General features: G+C 38.4%; 1 protein-coding gene and 1 long non-coding RNA gene across 6 annotated transcripts in view; one reads left to right on the top strand and one right to left on the bottom strand.

The window, feature by feature from the left end:
* The window catches only part of TTC28 (tetratricopeptide repeat domain 28), a 159,906-nt gene that overhangs the window by 111,778 nt on the left and 23,427 nt on the right, over positions 1-24,701 (bottom strand). The gene's annotated exons all lie outside the window — the stretch shown is intronic.
* On the top strand, positions 18,092-20,684 carry LOC118174945. Its single transcript, XR_004754817.1, has 3 exons — positions 18,092-18,289; positions 19,359-19,471; positions 19,897-20,684. It is a non-coding gene; the product is annotated as an uncharacterized LOC118174945 (long non-coding RNA).

Here is a 24,701-nt window from a genome sequence, read left to right as displayed (position 1 = left end):
TGTGGGGCCAGACCCCGGCCCGGCGCCGCCCACGGCCCCGCCGTGCACGGGGGCGGAGAGGGGCGCGGGCGGCGGCGGAGCCCCCCTCCCGCCCGGACCCGCCCCCCGGGCCCGCCCCCGCCAGACCGTATCCCCCCCTCCCCCCCATCTCACGGGGCGGCGCCGCGGCCCGGCCCCGCGCACGGCCGCGGAATTGCTCCTGTAATTACAATGGGGAGTTATCTGGCGGTTGCCGCGGAATTATTTCTGGAATTTGGAATTATCTGGAAAGGAAGCGATGACAAACGAAAGCGATACAGGCGGTGTCAGCAGACCGAGCATAACCGCGGTGCGGCCACTTCGTGGACATCCCCCCGCAGCTCCGCGTCCTGCCCCGCGGGTGCCGGCAGCAGAAGGGCCGTGAGGGTGGACAGCGAGGCACTGACCAGCTGCAAGACCCCTGGGCTTCGAATATCTGAGCTCTAGCAGTTGGGAAAACAGATTCACACAACTGCCACTGGCAGCGATAAACTGAAGGGCTACGTGCCACCTCCCTCACAACAAGGGCAGGAGGCACAGATCAGATGGCAGCTTCAAAACAAAGGATGCCCACTTTCAGTCCGTGCAAAACTACAGCACGGCACTCGCGGCACGGAATATAGATAAGGCAAAACACCCCCCTAAGTTCAAAAAGACCCCAAGTGCTTTCAGTGCTCTGTTGTTCTAACAGGAGCCATTGGGCACGCAGACGCTGACCTCTGGCTCAAAAAGTCACTGATCCGAGAACTGCTGGAACCCAGCAGCAGCGAGGAGCACCAGAGGCCGGTATGCCCGCGGGGCGCCCCCAAGTACCCCGCTCCGGTGCGGGAGGCCAGAGGCAGCTCACCTCCCACATCTCCTAGCTGAAGGAGGCCGCAGTCCCTCTGACAAGTCTGGAGAGTTCTATAAATGAACTCTATAAATGAACTGAAATTAATATTTCAGTAAAGAAAGTAAGTGATCAGAATCAGACAGTGTCATTTACCATTGATGCTGTCAGAAAGAAGCTTAATTTAATTCATGAGCAGATTGCAAAATGTATTGTTTTGACATGATCAACAGGTTTCTGAAATTCCTCTTGAGTAAAGATAATTAACAGGAAGGAAAGCAGGAGCTGTGCATACAAACTTGTCACAGAAGGGAGCAAGCTGATTGACTCTTAATCTTAATTCTTACTCCTCCAGTGATTGGCATTTCAGCTATATTTTTTTCCTGCTTTAGGAAAAAAAAAAAAAAAAGATACTGTTGACACTATTTTCAAAGCCATAGAAAATATCCAGAATAAAGGCACTATAAATGCCTGATATCTGAAGGAAATTGTAAACATTATTCACTCTTTCAAAGTCAGAGTTATCCGAATTCTTTAAAATTAAAGAAAACACTTTTTTTTTTTTTTTTTTTTTTAAGTCTGTTTCTCTTCCCAGCTTGGAAGCTAGTCCGTATGTAGTCAATCAAATGCCAGAAAATGTTGAAATCATTCTCTTACCTTGGCAGCTTTCATCTCCATCACCAGAAGGAAATTCTCACGTCCATTTCAAAGTGAATTGATTCATTTTCTCCAGTAATCAGCAAAGCCAAGAAAATTCAAGTACTAGGGCTTTGTAAAGTTCAGTCTCAATCTTTGGACACATTATGCATGAATATGAATACAAAGTGGAAGATAATGTTCGTCCACCACAGTTAAATGCCCCTCAGTTCATTAACAGTGAAGTGGCTGAAAATTAACAATCAGCTTCCCCCTCCTTGTCATCCTTGGCTCAAAATACTGCTTGTGTGTAGAGAGCCATGTGCCATCATTCCCTGTACAGGACTATGCCTCATGTCAGTAACCTATGACATGCTCTGTGTATCTTCTCAATAAGAAACAGTATTGTGAATTCATTCTGAGTGGGGTTTGTATCTCAGCAGCTGACGCTCTTCAAAAGACTGCAAAACACTTTGGAAAACACTTTGTTTAGCCAGGCAAAAAAAGCTCTTTTCGCATGGGTACATTCCAGGCTAAAAAACCAAGGACAAGGCTTTGAGAAATAAGGATATGCTTATCTGGAAAATTCCACTGGAATTTTCCTTCCACAGGAAGGAAGCTGAGAAAAACTGGTTGCTTAACACTAATTAGAGAGTTGTAGCATGACCTAGTTCAAAGAGATGTAGAATTGAAATGAACCAAAGATAACGAAAAAGTCTACAGAATTCTATTTATTACTGGAAAATGGATTCATTAAGCTGGAGGGGCAAGTGAGGGAGCTGGCCATCCAAGCTGATTTTTCTGGGGGCTACAGGTGCCTGTCACTAATTACATGTTATTCATTGGTACCCTGAAATGATCAAATATGTCAATATAAGATTAAGGCTAATCTTGTTACGATACAGAGTCCCCTCTGAAGTGCTGGTACCTGAACTAGAGCCTGTAGGGAATGGACTTTTGCACAGATCTCTCTTCCGTGCTAGTCACAGGGAACAAGGGACATGGAATGGTCTGTTTCTTTCCTTGTTACTCATCACCCAGACTTCTAGACACACTTTTTAAAGTATTTTCTTCATATAGTAGGTCTAGTTTAGAATTATTTGCCCAACACAGATCATTGACAAGCAGAAACAGAAGTGGTAGCAAGAGTTCCCACCAAAAATTTGCTTGCAGTGCAGAAATGAACAAGACATGTACATGTATTAAAAAACAACAACAACAAGAAACTAAACCTTATTCTTACAGGCCATATACAAATGCATGTGTCTATTTTCTACCTCATTTGGGGCTTTTGCCCCCAAATTAGGCAGTTGTCTTTTAATGGACCAAGTCTTGTGATAAAACTCCATCCCTTTCATCCCTTGTGAAACAAATGGGACTATACACTTTATGACACCTTTTAGAATTACAAACAAGAGCCCTATTCCATGCCATGTATCACAGAAAAGAGAACAGCATACTGCCCTGTTTCATCATCTTTCACAGCATAGCAAGAGACTCTTCTGGCATCTCTGTCATGAATGTAAATATTTATGCATGCATATATATACATAATAGATAGAGAAGCTGCAAGGAAATGAGCATTATCACAGATTGAGAAACAGAGAAGGCCTTGATGCTGTGTAGCTATGGTTCAGCAATAGCTAAAACATTGTTGTGTTATCAACACTATTTTGGTCACAAATCTAAAACAAAGCACTGTATTATCTGCTATGAAGAAAATCAACACCATCCCAAGCAAGCCCAGCACACTCAGTGCCCAACACCTCAACAAAGACTATGCATATAGAAACAAATAATTTACAGGTTTCCACACAGGGAACTAGAAAGAGTTCTGCCTAAACCAGGGTGAGCCTCTTATTAACAGAATAGCCATTCAAACTCATCTGTAGCAGGGACAAAGAGCAACAAAACATGGAGAAATAACTAAACTCACATGGTATGGCACCCTGATTCTTCAGAAGCACACATTTATGCTGAAATTTAAAATATTCGGAAATAAATATGGGGGGACAAATCCATCTTTATTTGCATGGAAAAAGCTAATTATTTACTGAGGAAATTCCAGATCAAGAAGCTTAAGGATGAAGGTTTCAGTCACAAATAGAAATTTGCTGGCTAGTGCTGTTTCCATCAAAAGAGATGCATTATTTAAATGTAATGATGTGCTAGTAAAATATTTATGTGATAGTCTCATGGAAAAATATGTATTTCTATAGCTCATTGGGTAGGGAACATTCTAAATTTTAACTGTATCTTACCAAGGAATGTGGTTGCTTTCTATCTGTTAATTGTGACTGTTACTGACCAAAGAAGCTTCAGCTGTGTCATTGTATCATTCTTACCAGAAAAAAACAACACACATTTGGGACCTGCTTTTAATTATGACTTCCCCTTCCTTCTTTCCATAGCAAGCACAAGTACTGCTGCTATGGAGACAACTATAATTTGATCAAGATGCGGGTCAAAGTAATACCTGGGGGGCAAAAGATTTACCAATTATATCCTCTTTGCTATCTGACCTCTCTTGGAGAAAGGGTTTCTACAAACCCTTCCTTGCTGACTTCTATTACCATCTGCTGTCTTGAGTGAGAAATTCAAGGAGCAAAATAAGTCACCTCTAGCTATCTGGCACTTGCTTCATATCACAACAGGGCACCTGATCTGCCCATCTCTGATGAACTGCATCTGTCACACCTACTGCATGCAAAGAGTTTGGCATCTTACAAAGGAAAGGCTAAGTTACCTCCTCCTCCAGGATATTTTTGCCGATTCCAAAAGAACATAACTTTAGGTTGAGGAGAACTCCCTTCTACATCAGAGCACTGAAATTGTGCCTTATTTTACGTGAAATATATTATTTATTAGCGATAAAACAAACTGTGCAAGAGGCACCTTCCTAGTCTTTCATAACAGTACTTTTTCTAAAGAATCCACAATACTACACAGAGAGCCAGGAAGGGACGTTAGAGGAAGGAAAGCATTATCTGGACAAATGCAAAAGGTACTGATTGTAACTAGGGCAGGATGGCCTTACACATACCAAGACCCAGTAACTGAAGGGGATTCACACTAAGACATTGCTGTAATTCCAGTCAAGTAGTTAATATCAAAGAAGTAAATTTCATGACTGAAGTTGTAGCATTTAGATTCTTTCTAAGCAAGGACAAAATCCAGGTAGCCCAGACTTTACATTCATCCCAGCAGGACAATCTCACTCCACTTTTTTCCTTAGAACATAAGTTGATGGAAATGTTTATCACTATTCATTGTAGTAGAAACAACTGTTTTCCCTTTAACCTTTGAACTGCTTTCTCACCTCATATCATTATTTATTAGGATGCTTTAAGACTTGTAATCAGTTTAGGTTCCTCTTCCCTCACATTTCTCAAGTGCACATTTTCTAATGCTATAAACACATGGGCCATCTGTGGTGGTTTTACCGTGCTAGGCAATTGAACACCACAACCGCTCTCTCACTCCCCCTCCTCAGATGAGGAGGGGAAGAAGTAAAGGAAAGAACAACTCACGGGTTGAGATAAGGATGATTTAATTATATATATATATATATATTATTAAGGAAATATTATTATTAATTAAACAATTCAACTAAAGGGAAAAAAGGGAAAGGGGAAGAGGGAGGGGGAAAGGGAATAACTAAACAGAACAAGTAAAGGCTATGTGGAAGTGCAGAGGAAAAGAAATTACTCTCTACTTCCCACAAATGAGCGATGCTTGACCACGTCCTTGAAGCAGGGCCTCAACGCACGTAGCCGGTGTTCGGGAGGAGGACAGACGTTTTCACAACCAGAGCCCACCCCTCCCCTCTTCTTCCTTTTTCCACCTTTTATTGCTGAGTGTGACATCATATGGTATGGAATATTCCTTTGGTTGGTTTAGGTCAGCTGCCCTGGTGATGTTTCTTTCTCACTTTTTGCCCACCCCCTAGGAGGGTTAGAGAGAGTCCTGATGCTGTGCCAGCACTTCTCAGCAGCAGACACAACACCGGTGTGATACCACTGCTGTTCGAGCTACAAGTGCAGAGCGCAGCCAGACCCAGGGAAAGTTAACATGCCAGCCAGACCCAGTACACCATCTGACCAAATTGTAGGTGAAAAGAACTAGCCAGTGTTAAGAGCTTTTGCCTTTCTGCCCTTAAAACTGAGATTCTTGTAAACACCTTGCTGACTTCATTTTTTTTTTTTTCTCCTGACACCTGCAAGCTGCAGACCCTGATTCTAGCTGGTTGTGGCTTTGAGCACAGAAAAGAAAAAACAAACACCTAAGAGGAGGAGAATGGTAATAAAAAACAGATGTCAAGGAAATTTGCTGTTTCTTTAGCAATACTGCTAATTTGATCAAAAAACTTTACAAATACAGCTTGACCTCATTCAGATGAGGCTTCTGGTTTAATCTGCACTGCTGTATCAGAGTGGACACAGGAAGGAGTAGCTTCCATTCACTGGAAAAGCAGAAGCATCCTATCCCTATGAAGTTCAGTTTTATGGGATTCTCCTGTTGTACAAATTTAGGTCATTGAATAAATAAGAACACCAAAGAAAAAAAAAAATTCAACTTACACTCTAGTTCTCCAAAGGGGCTGCAGGGCAGGGGGAAGGAAGAGAAGGAGGAGGGATAGACAGAGGGGAAGAGCACACATGGGAAAGAAAACAAGTAGGTCAGAGCAAGAGAGACCAGGCAAATGCATGGGCATGTTTGCCTGTCTGTGCACTAGTGTGGCATGTCCACGCACCTGTGCTTCACAGCACTCCACAATGCCTTGTCAGCCAGTGCTGATGGATCCAAAGGACTGGCAACAATGCTGTGCAGCCATCAGCAAGGATTAGATCAGCGAATTCACAGGAAGTGCTGTCAGGTCAAGGAGAGGAAGACTGCACGCATGGGGAATTTAGAAATAAATATTTTTGAATTTAAGTAGCTGAATTCAAAGACAACCACAATTTTGTTCCATGTTCCAACATTCACAATATTCCCTTACATCTCCACGAATTGTTCCCAAATGCTGCAGTTCTGTGACAAAACGCTTCCATTTCACATGCTAGTGATTTCAGAGAGGACGGTTTTGTTCCTGCGTGCAGAAGCTGCTCTCTCGTTGCCAAGCAACCCCAACCATACTACAGCATGTGCATTTTAGCCATCAGCAGTTTAAACCATTTCCGTTTATTGAAAAATACAAATTTTAGAATGAAAACAGACATGGCTAAACCAGAAAAGCATACTCTCCTTTAGCACCTGTATCACTTTGTGGGAACCCTGGAGGTTGCAGTTTGTCGATAAGCAATAAACCACAGAATCACTGAACGGCTGAGGTTGGAAGACACCTCTGGAGGTCATCTGCTCCAACCCCTGCTCCAGCAGAGCTATCAACAGCCAGTTGCCCAGGAATATGTCCCAGGTGACTTCTGAATATCTCCACAGAGGAAAACTCCACAACCTCTCTGGGCAACTTGTGCCAGTGCTTAGTCACCCTATCGGAAAAAAAAGGGCTTCCTGATGCCAGAGGGAACCTCCTGTGTTTCAGCTCATTCCTGTTTTCTCTTGTCCTGGCACTGAGCACCACTGAAAAGAGACTGGCTTGTTCCTCTTTGCACCTTCCCTTCATGCATTTATTGACACTGATGAGATCCCCCTGAATCTTCTCTTGCCCAGGCGGAGGAGTCCTGGCTCTCTCAGCCTTTCCTCACAGGAGAGATGTTCCAGCCCCTCCATGATCTGGCCATTCGCCAGATTCTGTGCAAAATGCCCGCCTCTCCTGTACAGGGGAGCCCAGGACTGGTCCCAGCACTCCAGGCATGGCCTCACCAGTGCTGTGCAGGGGGACCTGCTGGCAGCACTGCCTGAATCACAGAAACACAGATGTCACACAAACAATAGGAATCACAGGAATACAGGTATCACACATAAACAATAGGCTCATCTCTAGGCAGTGCCTGGAGGGATGCCACTTCTGCTTAAATCATAAATAAAGTCATGAAAACTTAAGTCCTGTCCAGTGATGGCACATGACAGCTTTACAATGAATAGCTGAATAGCAGAAAATGGGATACATATAAACCCACACAGATTACAGCATATGTTCTACCTCAAATGCTGTCTTAACCTGAATAAAAACAGAGCTTGCCAACCGATTCAGAAGATTCGGAGTCTGTGCTTCTGAAGGTATACAGCACATGATGCAATGTGACCCCATGGCAGAGTTAGACAAAGGGGGTAATAGCTATGACCTTCTTTTATTTATGCCACTTAGTGCTTACCAGTCAGGGCACATTCAAGTTAGATGTAACTGCAATAAATTAATTCCTGTCCCAAGTTTGTTTTTCCTGTGCTGCAACTTACATCATATGTGCCTGTTATTCTGCCCTGTATTAAAAATAAATCGTATTTTGCTTGCATTTTTGCATTCAACAAATATGACACTAAATGAAGCTCCTTTAAATTAAATTTAAATTTCATGTCGTGATTCTGGGCTGCTCTAGCATCTATCACAGAGAAAACACGAGTATATTCTTTTTGTCTTTGCCAGATGGAAGTTCAGAAAAAAAAACACATTTTTCTAAATGATCAGTATACAGAGATTATGTATGAACAAATTAGCATAAAATCATCCATGAGGAAATAATAAAGTAGAGAAGAAAATTAAAAGAGGCAGTGGAACTTCATCTATGGACAAGGTCACATTAGTCTGGCTGCAATATGACCCTACCTGCTACCTTGCATATCTAAGAATGAATAGGTCTTCAGTTACCAAAAACACAACAATTTCATCTTAAAGGTTGACACAAAAAGGTAAATAATAATAATAATAATAATAAAAAAAAGAGTAAGCTTTAAGGTTAGAGAAGCCATGATCTCTTTTGCGTAAGTCAACTTTCTGATGTTTTTCTTCTGTTGATTAGCAAGTGATATGAATTACTGCTTTTATTCCCTACGATCTTAATGAAACCCCTTTGCCTGCTTCTTGTAGTACAACTTAAACATATGTGTTAATTCTTTCCAAGGAATCCAGCTGCAACTTAAGTTCATTGATATGCAGAGAGTAGTGAGATTGATAATCATCTTACTCTTCACTGTATGTTGACACTTGCATTACAGTTCTGAGACAAATATTTGCTAGAAGAGGAAGAGATTTAAAAACGGGTTTGTGTAAAAATGAAGCAATTCCGTGCCTGAATATGAAAAAACACCAAACAGGAAAACAGACAGCTGTTGTATCTTCAAAGAAGCACCAGCACTGTAGAAATACAGATCCACAAATATTCTAGAAGATTGAAAACAACTACCCTACCCAACCCCTAGCCATGTTCCAAGTGTGAACATTTTTAATTATAGTTTGAAAACATATGCTTGCATAGACACTGCTCCCAAAGGGGTGCATTCCAGACATATCTGAAAATGACAAGAAGAAACTGAAAAATAAAATGAATTAAATGAGCCAAATTGCCAGCATATAATCCCAAATATTGTGCAATGCTAACACACCTTGGGAGATGAGGTAAAAACAGAAAACTATAGGAAAGAAGAATGAACTTGTGGAATTCCTTTGCTAGTAGAAAGAATCTTAGCACGTTACTGAGCAAGACAAAGATAATTATACAAAAAGAAGCAACACTACAGAACAGCAAAAATACTGTGTTCACTAATCAGTGTTTTAGAACAGAGGAAGTTTTAATAAGGTCATGAATTTTGAAAAGCTAGAAAGGAAAATGAAGGGATCATTTGAAGAGAATAGTCACAAAAATAAAGGTGGGTGGAGAAAGAATAACTGCAGTAATTAATTTCCTTTAAAAATGCAACTAATTGCATAATGAAGTGAATCATCTAATTTACAAGGAGCCACAAGGGGCAAGGTCAAACAAAACTGTATTTCTTCACTAGAGCTCCTCCAAGTTTAGCATTTTATATGCTGCTGAAGAAAATTAAGTATCAAGACTCAACCTAATCAGAGACCATCTCTTTTGTGGGTACATGTTTAAGTAAAGCCTCTTGTAGAAATATTTTCAAAGTGTTTGCCACTGAGGGAAAGGATGAAGTCTGAAGCAGACAGGGACAAACCGTTTGCAAAGCAATTTATCTCATAGCTATGTACGTCAAATATTGCCTAAGACATTGTACACTTAGGAAATTGACCAAGTTCAACACAAACTGCTTTAACAAATACCTTTTCTGGAGCTTACAGGGGGAGGAAGTTAGTTTTGTGATGCTGCATGGTTCATCCTGCTTTTCAGGACACAGAACTTTAGAGAAATGCAATGCTTAACTTAAAATTCTTTTTTATTTTCCTCTGTAAAGGCTCTATAATAAAACTATTGTATTGTAAAGAATCTGTTTTGTCAATTCACAAATTCTCTTCTACATGGTGGAAATGGAAGTATGCTACAACACCTATCTTACTCCTGAGCTCTGAGATTTTCAAGAAAAGATCCTGTAACAGTCAGAAACAGCACTTAGAACTCTCTAAGGAGTCTTCTCCTACTGATCTACAATGACAGACAGTCTTACTGCTGAACTTTCTTGTAAAATGTGGAAAAGGAACTTCATTTGTGTCTGTTCACATTTTCAGTTGGGAATACATGAATAAAATATGTGACACAGTTCATCCATATTCAGTATCATCTTTTCACCAAACCATGGAGTGTTGAAGCTATACAGCCGCCCTTTTCTATGCTACAGCACTATGAGAAAGGAAGAAAGGAATAAACTTACCTTCTGTACAGTGACAGAGTTTATACAGATAGACAGACAACAAGCTCTCAAAAAAAAAAAAAAAAAAAAACTCATAAATCTTCAGATGGATGTTCAAAGAGCAGTTATTTCTTTAGGCCACAGTTATGTGAAAAATAACTTCATTGTCATGTCAGAGATAATTTTATAAGTAAGAAACAATCTTGATGTGCTATAAAACTATACAGCATCTCTGAAATCACTGGAGCAGAGACAACTTGCACTCTGAGGGTCTATACATAAAATTCTTGCTGCTGGAGAAGTATATCCAAATGGATGTTTAACTCATATTGTCCCAATTACTGACACTACTGTCAACCCAGACCTTTTCACAGTGCCTACAGAGAGCAAACCTGTCTAACACTATGGGGTGCAGTGCATCCCAACTCTCACAGAGCCCATTCTTTCCAGAAGGAATATTTCTATCAGATGAGTAAATATAGGTGTAGTCTACTGCATTCACCATCATGATGAAGTGTTTCTGATGTGTTTTTATGTAACTTCACTACTTTTGACCGTAAGCTTAGAAGAGCTCATCAAAGTAAGAACCTAAATAGCCAGTGACCATGTCAAGATGCAATTAGTATTGCTCTAAAGCAGACAGGCCAGCATGCTACATCACAGAACACATATTCAGAACCTGACTTACAATGTCATTTTTCAGCATAAAGTTGTGAGAGCATTTAAGAGTAACTAGGTCAATTGTAGCACAAACAAGGCTGCAGCCTAAAAATACACAAGAACTTATGTTGTTCACTTAATATCTCGTGTTCAAGCATCCAACAGTGAAAGAACATGAGACTTATAGGTATCAACATTTTTCTGCATGGGGGAACAGAAGGAGCCAACCATGCAACAATTTCCACCCAAGCCTGGCAGGACGAGCATGGGGCAAGCTATTTGCAAAAAATGAAAATAAGAAAATAATCAAGCTGCATCTATCTAAGTGGTTATTGATGTCAAAGATTAATTTTAAATACATTTTAAAGACAAAAATATTTAAACCAGACAATAAAAAGATTATGTAAACAGAAGTTTACAACTATTTTTGCAGTCTCTTTTCTTACTAAATATTTATTTTAACAGGCGATCTCACTGCAGACTCACAAACTCACTCTTGAAGAGTCACGTGCACTCATTTTTACGTCCCCATTTCTCCAACAAACATTTTCCGATTAAATAAAAGGCAATATTATCAGTGGATGCCCCTGAAACAGGGGCTCTTCAGACATGCACAGAGCAAATATAAAAGAGCAAGTATTGTTACATGATTCCCCATAACATCTGTGCAGACATGTCTAAAACCCTCAGAATAAGGACTAATACTTGTGGCCACAGCAGAATTCGGAGCCCAGGCTCCACAACCCATTCCATGAACAGCCTCTGCTTTGACTATCAGCCAGAAATGCTTTATGCCAATTAAAGACACAGTCACTCTCATGTAAGCATCATAAGAACTAACAAGCAATTCCATTCTATCAAGCAAATAGCATTTTTTCACAAACTTACATAGTTCCAAGCTAGTGACCTGTGAGTCTAAATTGATATAACACATTACCAATTCCCTCAGACATTCAGCCAACCTGAAACTTTCCTTTTAATCTGTACATTAAAGCAAATCACAGAGTTTGTACCATGATAATATGGTGCACATTGTAATAAAGATTGATAGTTGGATGTGGTCTTTTCAAACCATGCTACTACAAGTAAAGCTCAGTCATTAGACTTGAATGGATCAATAATTTCTTATACTTGCTAAATTTATAAACTGACCTTTAAAGTAAGTCCAAAAAAGAAAAGTAAGATCAAAAAGTAAAACAAAATCTCATTTATGCTCTCAAGTTTTGTAAAACTATGCCTAACTCAAGAGGAATATACATATATATATGTGTATATATATTTAAAAATAGCACATCAGTGATGGAAAATACAGCCATATTTCCTACTAGCTTTCAGCAAGCACATTAATGGTAAAATTTCTTATACAGCTTCCTTTCTTTAATCCTCAAAATGATACAATTCTATAGAAGTAACTGTTTTATTGACATGTTATTGCAGGCTTATATAACTCCAGCATTAATATGCACAGAAATGAAGGCTTTATTCAGTACAAACAATTGCTGAACAAAATCAGTATGAGCAAATGAAAAAGGCTATAAATGAATGCAAAAGGAAATAATGTAATGGCTTTCTTGGTCATTCTTGGCTTCTGAAAAATGTCTTTTCTAGAGATGTATAAGTTAGCTACTGCAGTATTCTGCCTATAAGGCAGCTTCACTATCATGAAGTGCTCACCTATTGCAATTGTTTTCAAGCACTACAACAGCAAGCTAATGATAATCCATAGGTAGCACAGAAAACATACTTAGAACTGAAAATGTAATATACAGAAAAAAGATCTTGTCAAGTAACTTTGATAGGCAATACCTCTGACAGCAGCTATTGAACATGTGCAAGAAGTAATAAAAATGCAAGTACGAGAATGAATTACCTGACTAGTGTACGCAAATATAAGAAAGGGCAAGAATTAACTAAAGTCTTTTCAAACTATTAAGATCTAGGAGAGATGGAGAAAATTCTATAGATCTTAAGTTTCACTTTTGCATAGGATGTCTTTTTGTATGTGCTCTATATAGAGGAAGTGAAAGACAAATGAAATTGGTTTGATAATACTTGCTTTGCGTAGTCACGTATTTTTACTGTTCTAAATGACAACATAGCAGGCTTTCAGAAACTACCTGGATTAACATCAGTTTTCCCTTTTGCTACCCATTTGCCATTCTGTGAGTATCATAATTCAGGTAAAGTGCTGCCAATAAACTTATACCTACCACTTAAGATAAGTTTACTGTTAAACTTCTGATTAAAAACCCCTTCTAATTAAAAAGTGTAAAGGCTTGGGCCTAGTAACCACAACTTCAAAGTTCTAAAGCTGAAGAAGTTTCACAACAAATTGTTCCAAATCATTACAGCCTCAATTAAACAAACACACAAACAAACAAACAAACAACAGAAACCAACAAACAAAAAACAGGTGTTCTGGCTGCTGAACTGAACTGAGCTGAGCTGCTACAGGAGCCACATACCAGATAAGACAAGTTGTTCTGTAAATCTGATAGCTTGGCCTATTAAGTCAGCCAGTTACTTTGGTCTGAATCCTTTTAACAGAACAGACAAAATCAGTCTAGAAACACCTCTAATAGATCTTCCTTCTACAGATTGAGAATACAGCAAATTGTATATCTTGTGTATGGGAAAGACGATTCCTTTCTGCTAATACTTGTTGAAAGGTGCCTTGCTGTCTGAAGTCTGGGAGTATTTGCTGTATCTATCCAAGCATAGCGGTATTTACAGGACTGTGGTATTCCTTATTAAAGCTGCACAGAACGTAATTTGCCTCCTTAGTTGTCAAGCACAAGGCATGCTAACACATACTGCTGACAGCATGGCAAAAACGCCTACGTATCCCAAACAGAAGGAAGCAGACCCTTTTTTCAGAGTACACAGTCTCAAAACTAAGCAGACGAATGACTTCTACTCCAGAAGTATAAAACATGAATCTCCCACCAAGACACAGACTTAACATTCCTCTGAGGAAGTGATCAGAGTACATCTTAAACAAACCTTTCAAAAATGGCACAGTTCCACAGATTCCATAGTGGCAGTTTATCTGTACAACTCTTATAGGAGACTTGTTTGTAGTCTTGCATACAAATCAGCCAGACCACAATACTATTAGTTAGCAATAACCATTTCAGCTTGAAAGATCATCAGTAAATATCAAAAAATAACACAAATAGAACAGAAGAAACCTAAGCTTGAAATTTACTCTCTTGTCAGTCCCATTTGGATAAGGAATTCCTGACTTTCTGTAGGCGTTCTCCTCTTGCTGCCTTCCAGCTGCTCCCCTCCTCCTTTAACCTCTCAGAGTCTGTGCAAAGGGAAGGGGAAGCAAAGCTAAATTTAACTTTCTATATACCGATGACAAGGTAACGTATACTGTGCTTAATACAAATAGTTGACCTCAAATTTAGCAGAGAATTGTAATTTCACTCTGAAGTACAGAAAAATGCAAATCCAACATTGCTTTCATTGCATGTGAAGGACTGTTGAGTAAGACATTCAGATAATGCCTGGAAGCACATTAATCTGTAGAGAGATCTGTGCATTAGTAAACAGAAAAGTGGCTGGCACCAGAAGCCTCTGATGTAATAAAGTTGTAATCATTCTTAACAGTCAGTGAAAGAAAGGTGAAAACTGGAGTGAATGGATACCTTTGATTCTCACCCGGTGCAAATCATTCATACTAACAAACTCTGTTTTTTGGATAAAACAGGAGATTCTCAGAGCTCATCTCTGAACTACAGAAAAATGCTGAATAAGGCCTTCTAAACAGACTGCTCTTGCAAACAAAAACCTGGGGTTTAGGAGTGAGAAACCCTGCAGAGAGCATCTGTACTTGGCAGCCACCGTGACCTGACCAGGCCCAGTACAGGACATTCTTATTTCATCTCTTAGTGTCTTTATAAAAATGACTTTTCCATTTCTCAAACTGCATTCCAGCACACACATCTGGCAGTGCACTGCAGTGTGAACAGTATTTACTAGCTCTCAGTGCATATGTTATGCATCCAATGACATCATGCGCTGTTCAGCTTGCCAAAGCTCAGTCTCTACTGCACAGACCACCAGAACAGAGCCTCAGAATCTCCATGGGGAAAAAGGGCTACCTTCCAACACAAAAGGTTGTCCCCTTGCAAAACCTTATTTAATGCTTTGTTTGTTGTACTGTGTTCTCTCCTACTCGTACCTATTCTACTTCTCATCTACTCAAAAAGAAATTTCAAATCATTCCTAAATTGCTTATATTATAACCTGCCTGTAGACATTTTCTCTTTTCAGAAGGCCATAACTTCTCTGAACAGAACATGCCTTTCTCCTTTTATTCACTGTGAGCTTTTAACTCTTTGTCCACCTGAAAACTGGGAAATCCGTATTTCCCCCCAAAAGCTTTACATATTTTTCATTGCTATGGGTAACAGTAGGTGATGCAGTACAGATTTATTGTTCTCTGAAGATGAGATCAATGGCTCATCTTGTGTGATACTCATTACTTATTGTCTCAGCAGTAAGGAAGCTCTCTAGCCCACTTAAAATAGTTTTTACCTTGTAAGGCAAATCAGGAGAAAAATAGTTCTGGTTGCTGAAAAATGTTTGTGTTCAGTCATAACCAAATCTTTCAAAACCTTTTAAAGAAAAGTATACGTATGCCAACAGCAAAGGACCTAACTAGCCCAAGACTTAACAAGACTTACCACCTGTAATGTCAGGAGCCCAGAAGACGAGAACTGCTGCTGAGTTAGACCCAAGATCTGTCCATCTTAGTACCTTCTCTCTGACAGTGGTGACTCGAAGATGCTTATGAATCAAAGCAAGTATAAAGCTATCTTTTGCAACACACTCATCCAGATCCTGGCAACACAGTATTTTTAAGACTTTCTAAAATACATGTGGACAATTACGTATCATGTTTCTTCAATAGCCCTCTCAGCTATCAAATTAACAGTGGAACCCAAATACTTCTACAGGCTGCTACAATATCCTGTGTTATCCACCATGTAATTAAGATGTGTGTAGATAAACCACCGTATTTCTCACATGCAAAGCAAACGCTAATCACAGCGCTGATATTCACCCATTACATCAGCTGTCATATATGGGTAAAACAAAGCAAAATTTTCTTCTATTTGCTACTTCAGCTATCCTGACTTTGAACCCTCATTGCCTCCTTCACTAACCTGTTGCCCTCTAACCTCTCACTTTGAATAGGTTATCAGAGGAATACGTATAATACTATGATAATTAGATTTGTTTGTTTTAACCTATTCCTTAATAATTTCATTAGGTGCCCTGCTTTTCTCGTATCATGAAAAACCCTAAACATTTCCTATTTTTATTCTCTACACATTGATGATTCTATAGAACTTTATTAGTTCTATATTAGTTCTTTAGAACTCTATTAGAACTCTATTAGTTCTTTATTAGTTCCATTTCCATTATGCTTGAAGAGTTCACAGAACAATAACATATCCTCAGGACTTGCAGTACAAGCTAGCATATCACTTACTGGAATACACATATTCCAGTGCACAGAAATTGTATGCAATGTATTACTTGGGAAGTTTGTACTTTGGTCTCATAACTCACAAGACCAAGATCACTTAAAGTGATTCATAGTTATTTTTCACTTGTGTTTCCTCTATTTTACTTCATTTAATTTCTGTACACATTGTGTGAATACATACATGTATACATATTTTGTCCTTCAGGCACAGATGCACACATAGGCGTGTTTTTGTACCTTTTCCAATCTTGTTGCAAAAGAAAGAGGAAAAGCACATATCAAAAGGCAATTCTAATTATTGTGCTATTTTATAAAACTCCCTGAAAACATGAAGCAAGAGCATATATACACACACTAGCTTACGTCATCAGAACACTGCCTTTTTCTTAAGGTGCTCATTTCCTATTCCAGAAACACACCGTGCATGACCTCATTCAGACAATGAGGATAGATCCCATGACTAGATCAAGGAAAGGAGTTTGGCCTTTCAGGTCTGTTAGAGCTCTCAAACTGTCTGAGAGAAGTCAATAGTCACCATGATCTAGACTGTTGTGAAATGAAGATAGCAGCTCTAGGTAACTGAGGGAAGTTTGGCATCAGACAGAAATTTTTGGAAAGAGTAGTGTCCTAATAACAGCACCTGAACAAAGCTAAGGCAAAGATAAGACTGGAGGACAAAACCACTTGCCTGAATGACAAGCCCTCAAGCCCTACAAAGGCAGAACATAGTACTGCATGTCAATGCTCAGGCAAGGAATGCTACTCTGATTTTCTTTTCCTCTCATGGAAGTGGAAGAAACTAGCAGGGGCTTTACTACTTGTGGAACATTGAGTTGCCAGGGTAGCAACAGAGGCAATACAGACCACCTCTAACCGTTTTACTAGCTGTATTTCTCATGTTTCTCAGACAATGAGTGATCTGTTCGTCTGTTTCTCTATACAGATAACATCTCTTATGACTGTAGAAATTCTGAAACTTACCAAAGCTGTCTCTTTCCTTCATCTCCTTTTATCAGTCCCCCAAAAAGTCAGTAAAAGGAAATACATATGCAGATATATAACTGGTAACAAAATAATAATGGGAGATGAGCACAGTTCTAGACTTCATTGCAATAAATCCTCTAACAGAGACGAAAAACACCACTTGAAGGTCTGAATCCACTCAAATAGGCTTAATTGTCAATTCTTACACAATTCAAAAGGCGGAGAAAAATTGCAACAGATTCAGGTTTCAAAATGAAGAATTCAGTTTTCCTCTCACGCAAAATAGTTCAATGTGCAACACAGCCAACTCATCAGTCATGGGTCACTCAAAGGTTACCCACAGAGATATGACAAAAGCTAGAAGCTAGATGTATCAAACATTAGCAAGCATGTTGGCTCAAAACAACAGCAGTCCATTTTTCCCAAGATACTACTCGTGTTTTTAGATGTAGCGATTCTGTGGAAATCTCATTTGCTGGCCACCAAAGCGTTTCCAGATATCAGTCTAATGTTCCAAAGTATTTTCATGATTTCAAGTCACTCGAAAAAGCAACTTTCTTCCTATTTCCTCTCCTAAGAGAAGGCTACCAAGCTTCAATTGCTGCATTTGGCAGCAGCTAATTGTACTAATAAGTCACTGTACCTTCAGTTACTGATGGTTCTTTTAGCATTCAATTAAGGAAGTCAACTACAGAAACAGAATTAATGCCAACAATTCTGGGGTAGATAATTCTGGCTAGAATAGAAACAGAACTCATTTAAGATCAATCAGTTAAGTCAGATGATTCCAGATCAGTTGGGTCTAATGAAATCCAAGTTAGTGAGAGAACAGACATGCAGTTTAAGAGCAATCTGCTCTTAACCATATAGCTTTAAGTATTCCTGAAAGACTGTGAGATTAACATTAATTATTGGAAAAACCATGGAACAAAAGATCTTACAAATCACCTGTAAGGGTAAGTGAAACAGTATGACAAGCTTAACCAATAGCCAACAACTGTTTTTGTTATCCCAATCAAATCTCAAACTAAACTATTATCTTCTTTTCACATGGTAACTGAATTGTGGATAAGAAAGATACAGTAGGTATTGCACTTTGGCTACATTAAGGCTTTTTAACAATACTGTGTATGCATCAGACATAAGAGAAACATGGTTAAACAGTACAGTGAAAAGAAATTTGGTAATGTACAGGCAGAGACAGTTATCAAGAAACAGTTCACCGTTGGACTGAAAATAAGTACCAGTGAGAAGTTAAGAGGTTTACACTAGATCAGCAACCAATCAGTACATACTCAAGTAGCTTGCACAGTAAATTGGAGGGTATTTTTATTAGTTTGTAAAAGTTGACAAGCTAGGTGAAACTAAAAGCACTATCAGAGACAAAGTCAACTATAAAAAGTTGACTTTCTGACAAAAGTCAAAATAGAGGATACTTGTAACGAAATGATTAAATGTTATTAAAAATTATGTATGAAATTGAAAAAAAGATAAAGTTTCTGTGAAGAAAAAAAATATGTAAATAAAACAAAAAAACAAAGAACAGCTGATTAGGCAGCCGTTTAAGTTAGAAAAAATGAAAATACAGTAGATTGATTAGTAAGATGATATTATAGCAAAACAGGAAAATGGGATGTATTTACATAGGAGAAAAAAAAAACTGAAGACATGAAGCAACTATTCCAGTCCACCAAGCAGTAGGGAGTCTACCGGCTACAGTAATAAATCAAGTTTTGTTTAATTAAAACAGACTTGAGAGAAGATTAAAGAAAAACAAACAAACGATTTTAAGAAACATAACATAAAAAAAATATCATTTAGAATATACAACAGGTTAAAAAAAGGCAAAAATACTTGAAAACATTTCTGAAATGGACTTCAAGAGTCCATCTGTTTAATCCTGTTAAACAGGCTAGTCACCAAGGGCTGAACTGTATTTGACAGAAATTTATTTAATCTGTTCTTAAAAATCTTACTTGGTTATAGGCCATCATCCCTGCTTCCTCCAAAATTTCTTGTTGATAGGAAAACACACCGTGCTGGAGTTCTTCTACCAACTGCTGCACTCCAAATGGGATATCCCTAGGCACCAAATCATGCCATGTACTGCTGAATACCCACAGTAACATTATGAAATAGTAAGTGGTTTCTTTGGATTTTTTTGGAAAACAACAAAACATTCAAAAACAAAAACAAGCCATTGGAACTAATTTCCACAAACTTGTAATAACTACTTCAACAGATTCCACACTATCCACTGATCTTCTTGTAATTTAGTCTGACATACTGATTCACCTTGCAAAGTTATTTTTCACCCACTGTTATGCCACACAAAGGATGATTTTTTTAGCATTTTTCCAGTGATGATCAATATTTAAACTACATTGTTTGCTTTGTATTCATAAAGAATAAAGATATGTTATTTATTTGTAACTATGTAGCAATTTCCACATTCAAATGTATGTTCTATTTATACTACCTCTCTGACCAGAAAACTCTTAAGTATTTTTTTTTTGTCACATAAGACACTCTAGTGATTATTTATTTTCTATTTTGCTTTTAGAAGGGAAACCAGCACATTAGACAGAGAGATTCCCAACTGTACATAAAGTAAAAGACCCTAGAAATATCAGCTTTAAGAGAGACTGAAGGAAGGAAGAGATCCTAAGGGTTAACCTTACACTCCTGGACTTGCTATTAGAAGTATTGTTTGTTTTAATAGCACTTCAGGGAGTTCTGAGTATTTCTGGTCCTTCCTCACTTGTACCAGCACTTCAAGGAAAAAAAGTAGTATGCAAGTGTAAGAGGAACAGAATTTGTCTTTCTGAATGTTAGTTCTGTAACTGTTTTCATTGCAGGTTACTCTTCACAAGTCTCAAACCATCAATAAAAGAACAGCTATTTGGTGCTCTTAGAGCTGTAGCACTAAACACGTTTAATTAGAATGTATTGCAGCAACTCTGGATTGAGACATAGCCCTACATGATTAATTCACCTATTGAAATGGCTACAACAAAACAGAAGGAGCTAGCAAGGCCATCCTTTAAGAGCTGTGTCAGCCTACTTTTCTCCACATTGTCTAAAGAGGTATTCTCCTTCACTATACGCTTGAATCACTCACAAGTCTTGACTATCACTGACAGCTGTGGATGGTGTACATAACAGATCAACAGACATCAATCTCAATTCATCATACTCTCTATTAGCAATTATCCTTTTTCATTTCAAAATCAAGGCCAGTTTTATTTACACATTTATCTTTCAAGATGCTGTCAACATTTTGAGTACTACTAATCATTCACCATCAACTACTACTATCCAGTTATGTAGAAAACAGAATATTCATAGAATCCATATTTTCCAGCTAAGCTCACTCAAAAAATATCTACGTTAATCCTTTGAAATTCATCATTTGGTTCCCCCAGTTCAGTCACAATTATAACAATGAAAATAACAACAACAAAAAAAAAGGCAGAATTGAAAATATATTTCCTTGGTTTTTACTCTTCTGAATATATGGAAGATAGATTTGACAACAAAAGATACCTTAGGCATGTCTGGAAGGAAGACTGAAGATTAACCCATAGCTGCCTAAAGCTTATTGGAGTTATCTTGAAAGCTCTCTGCAGTTTTAAGATGCCTCTAACTAGAGCTTAACCATGAAACACTAGACTCCAGAATGTACCACCCATATGCTCCTTAGTTGCTATAGCTAGTGAACTGTGTACTGAATACATGAGTCTCAGCCCAGTCAGGCAATCAAATTTAAAAATTTCAATGATAAAACCTCCTATATATTTTAAGATGAACACCTTGTTCCAAAAATTGTGCACTTCCTGCAGAAGCAAAACAGCTATGCTACACATTTGCTTTTGGTATTACACTTTACAGTAAGAGGGGAATATAGACTTGAAATTCATTGAGAACTGAGTTTTGCACTGGTGTGAACAACAGAAATTTCATAATAGTCTTCCAATGGTTTCCAGTACTTAACTTGCCTGCAACATGTGGTAGAGGCCTCTTTGCTGGCTATTAAACTTGTTATGCGTGCAGTATAGGCATTGCTGGAATGTAAATAGTTCTCACATGGTAATGTTATTTCCGATACTGTTCTGTCTATACCACTTATTATTATTGAAAAGAACTACTAAACCCTACTTACATTCCTCATCTGCCAAAAAGCTGCAAACCACAACAGATCCATCCCAACTCTTCCATTTGTAACACATCTAATGAGCAGACGGTTAATTTGGGGGGGGGGGAAGAGGGGGAATAAAAAAGCAACTTTTTTTTAGCGGAAGTGACTGTGAGGGTGCCTTGTTTTTTTAAAAGTCAGTTGTTTGGCATATCTGCTCAACTTCTTAACTGTAAATTTAGCTTTCTCTATGTTACTGGAGAAATATTCATATCCTGTAATTGTTTGCAAGTAAAATAAAAATCTGTTCAATACTGCTCAAGTTTTAGATGTTTAGCTGTTGGGAAATACTCCAAGACTAACAAAATTTTCTTGCATCTGGTTCCTGCATAATGCTAGTGATAAAGTCCTTGTATCTCTTGATCACAAAGAGTATGTGTTTTTCCATCTTTATCATTGCCACCTGATTAAAAGATAGTAGATGAAGTTCCCATACAACTCTAAATACCTCATCTACAGAGTGAGCTTCTCAAACAGTCTTGCACTGAACCTGAACGCTACACAATATTTCAGGTATGCTGCTGTTCACTTCTACTTCTGGAAGAAGAAACAAGGCTTAACAAGCATATGGGTTTCCCAATCATAATTTGTTCTCCATTCAGCTGAAGAGGCTGGATCTTCATTCAGGCATTGAGTAACTGGGGTATTTGCCAAAAGGAATGAACTAAGTAGCAAAATTATTACATGTACCATTAGGGTTTTGTAGCCATACTTACATGTTTGCATAGGCACCTGAAGTAAACCATAAACAGCTTCTTCTAGCATGATTAAAAAGCAAAACAAACTAAGCAGGTACCCTACAGAGGTCTCAGAATACCAGCTAGCTCACCACACACACCTTACTGGAACAGAACCGTCTTCTTTTCTCAAATTAATAGAACACAGATTTGTGAATCTGTTACACACAAGTTGCTTCTTTCTGTTCTACAGTGTGATTTTTACAAAACATTAATTCAAAGAAGTTAGAGTATTTTTTAAAAAAATTAAAGATTTCCTATTTTATCAAGCACAAAGCCCAACACAATGAGCAAAATGCTTTAAAATGTTTATAGCTCCAGAAATTACTTATCACTGTAATTAATAGTCTCAAGCACTCTGAAAAGTAATTTTTATTGTTGTCAATTTAGTGGGGTGTGGGTGAGAGAGAGACAAGACAGGAGTGGGGAAAAAAACTGTTTAGGAGGAGAAATTGTGTGAGACTAAGAGACAATAGATGTTTCTGAGCCAGAACTGGCTTGCTGTTTGGACCATTAACTAATAGCTCTGATGCTTGCTACTCCTCTTTAGACAAGTTTCAGAATCAGTACCATTCTTCAATGCATACCAAATGTGAGAAAAAGCAGAATAAATGTGGGAGTGAATGAAATCATACAGGCAACGGAATTCTTTTTTATTCTTTGGAACGTTAATTTAGACTCTCTAAAAAGTTGTTTACTATACACACTCCTCTCATTCACATTCCTTTTCTGCTGCATTCCCTGTTCTGTTACAGCTTCCCAAAGCTCTAATGAATGTACATTGCAATACCAAGCATTTCTCTGCAGTTAAATGCATGTATTTTCTGCTCTCTGAGGTTCAGTGCTATAGCTATCCTTTTCCAAACAGCCACGAAATCTATTATTTCTAGGCACTTCTACACTGCAGCCAAATCCAAGAAGCCAGCATTTTTTTTATTTAGCACCCATGTGCTACAATCATGAAAAACGTACTCCCTGAAATACAGTTGCATGCATTTCAAATCTGCCATACACATGATAAAATAGAATTTCCTTGAACGCATTGGTAACAAACTTAACAACCAAATGCATCAACGTAAAATAAATACCAACATGTGACACGTCTAAATTCTCGAGAGTCAAATTATTAGTACACATTCCTAGCAAAGATTTAAACCAGTAAGAGGCCTTGAAGCTTGACACACATGCCCAAAAGCATGGGAGAGGACTCAGGGAAATTGCTGTTCAAATAAATTCCAATGAGTGATACAAACCTCCGACTGCACTGTGGCTCACTGCTAGAGAACTGTTGAAGGCAAAAACAAATGTCGAAGCAATGAAAAATTAAAGGATCAATAGGCTTACCTATGTTGTTGTCTGATATCTTAAAAAGGCTAAAGGTTACATTTACAACAAAATCACAAGATTTCACCCTTACTCTTTCCCCAACACCTGCCTGCAATGTAAGATTAAGAGTATCAGAAAAATTAAACTTCTACCTCTCCAAAAAGGACAGGGGGGTAAAAAAGTGCTTTCTTACAGTTTTCTAGTTGTTAAGATTGGACTTCTGCCCAGTAAAGACACTGGCCGTGATTAAAATCTTCTTGAACCAAAAGTATCAAAAATATTACTTCTCTGTAAGACAGCGCTTCGTGAGGAAGAATGGAATCTACGGAGTGGTATCAGTAAATTGTGACTGCAGGTGGTACACTACACACAAGGGGGCAACAGAACTGCTGCACCTGAACAAAACAGTGGTCCATGGTACTTTGTCACCAGCAGCAAATATCATTCTGGTGGGGAAAATGTGAATGCTCCCAAATACTTGCCAATTTAAAATACAAATCCACAAAAAGATAAGAAACTGTCTTGTGACAAGTTTGTGGCTACAGGTAGGAACAGTGATGCTGTTTTTGTTGTTGTTGTTGGTGGTGGTTTGTTTTAATTCTAATAGCCAAAAATTCAGACACCATTCTAATTTTCTTATCATTATTTGAAATCTGTCTCCTACAAGATGTAGCAATGTTTCAGACATACCTTTAAACTTTTTTTAAAAAAAATCTTAATTTTTGTAAAAAGTTGCTTATCTCATTTTAGCACTGGAAACCTGTAATCTGAAAAAAATTATACATACAATGCTAATTTCACATTGTTTTCAATCCCATTCTTTCATAGGCTTTAAATGCAAATTCCATACTGCAATTTCCAGTACTTTTTAAGCCAGTGCAGGCCACTTGGCCATTTGAAATCTTGATGTAAATATACCATGTGATTTTAGAAAATCGCAGGCTTAGTACACACTGTGACTAATGAGTGTTAGATCCTATTTTCAAGGCCTGCCAGAAGCCAGCTGGATGACCTAAAGCAAATCTCAGTCTCTCCATCCATGAAATGAGAGCAGTGATGCCTAGCTTTAAAATTTCCTTGCAATTTCCTAACAAAATTATGTTTATTTCA

The sequence above is a fragment of the Oxyura jamaicensis genome, chromosome 15 (assembly GCF_011077185.1).
Source record: "Oxyura jamaicensis isolate SHBP4307 breed ruddy duck chromosome 15, BPBGC_Ojam_1.0, whole genome shotgun sequence".
NCBI lineage: Eukaryota > Metazoa > Chordata > Aves > Anseriformes > Anatidae > Oxyura > Oxyura jamaicensis.
The sequence above is the reverse complement of the archived record's forward strand: the minus strand, read 5'-3'. Positions and strand labels throughout refer to the sequence as shown.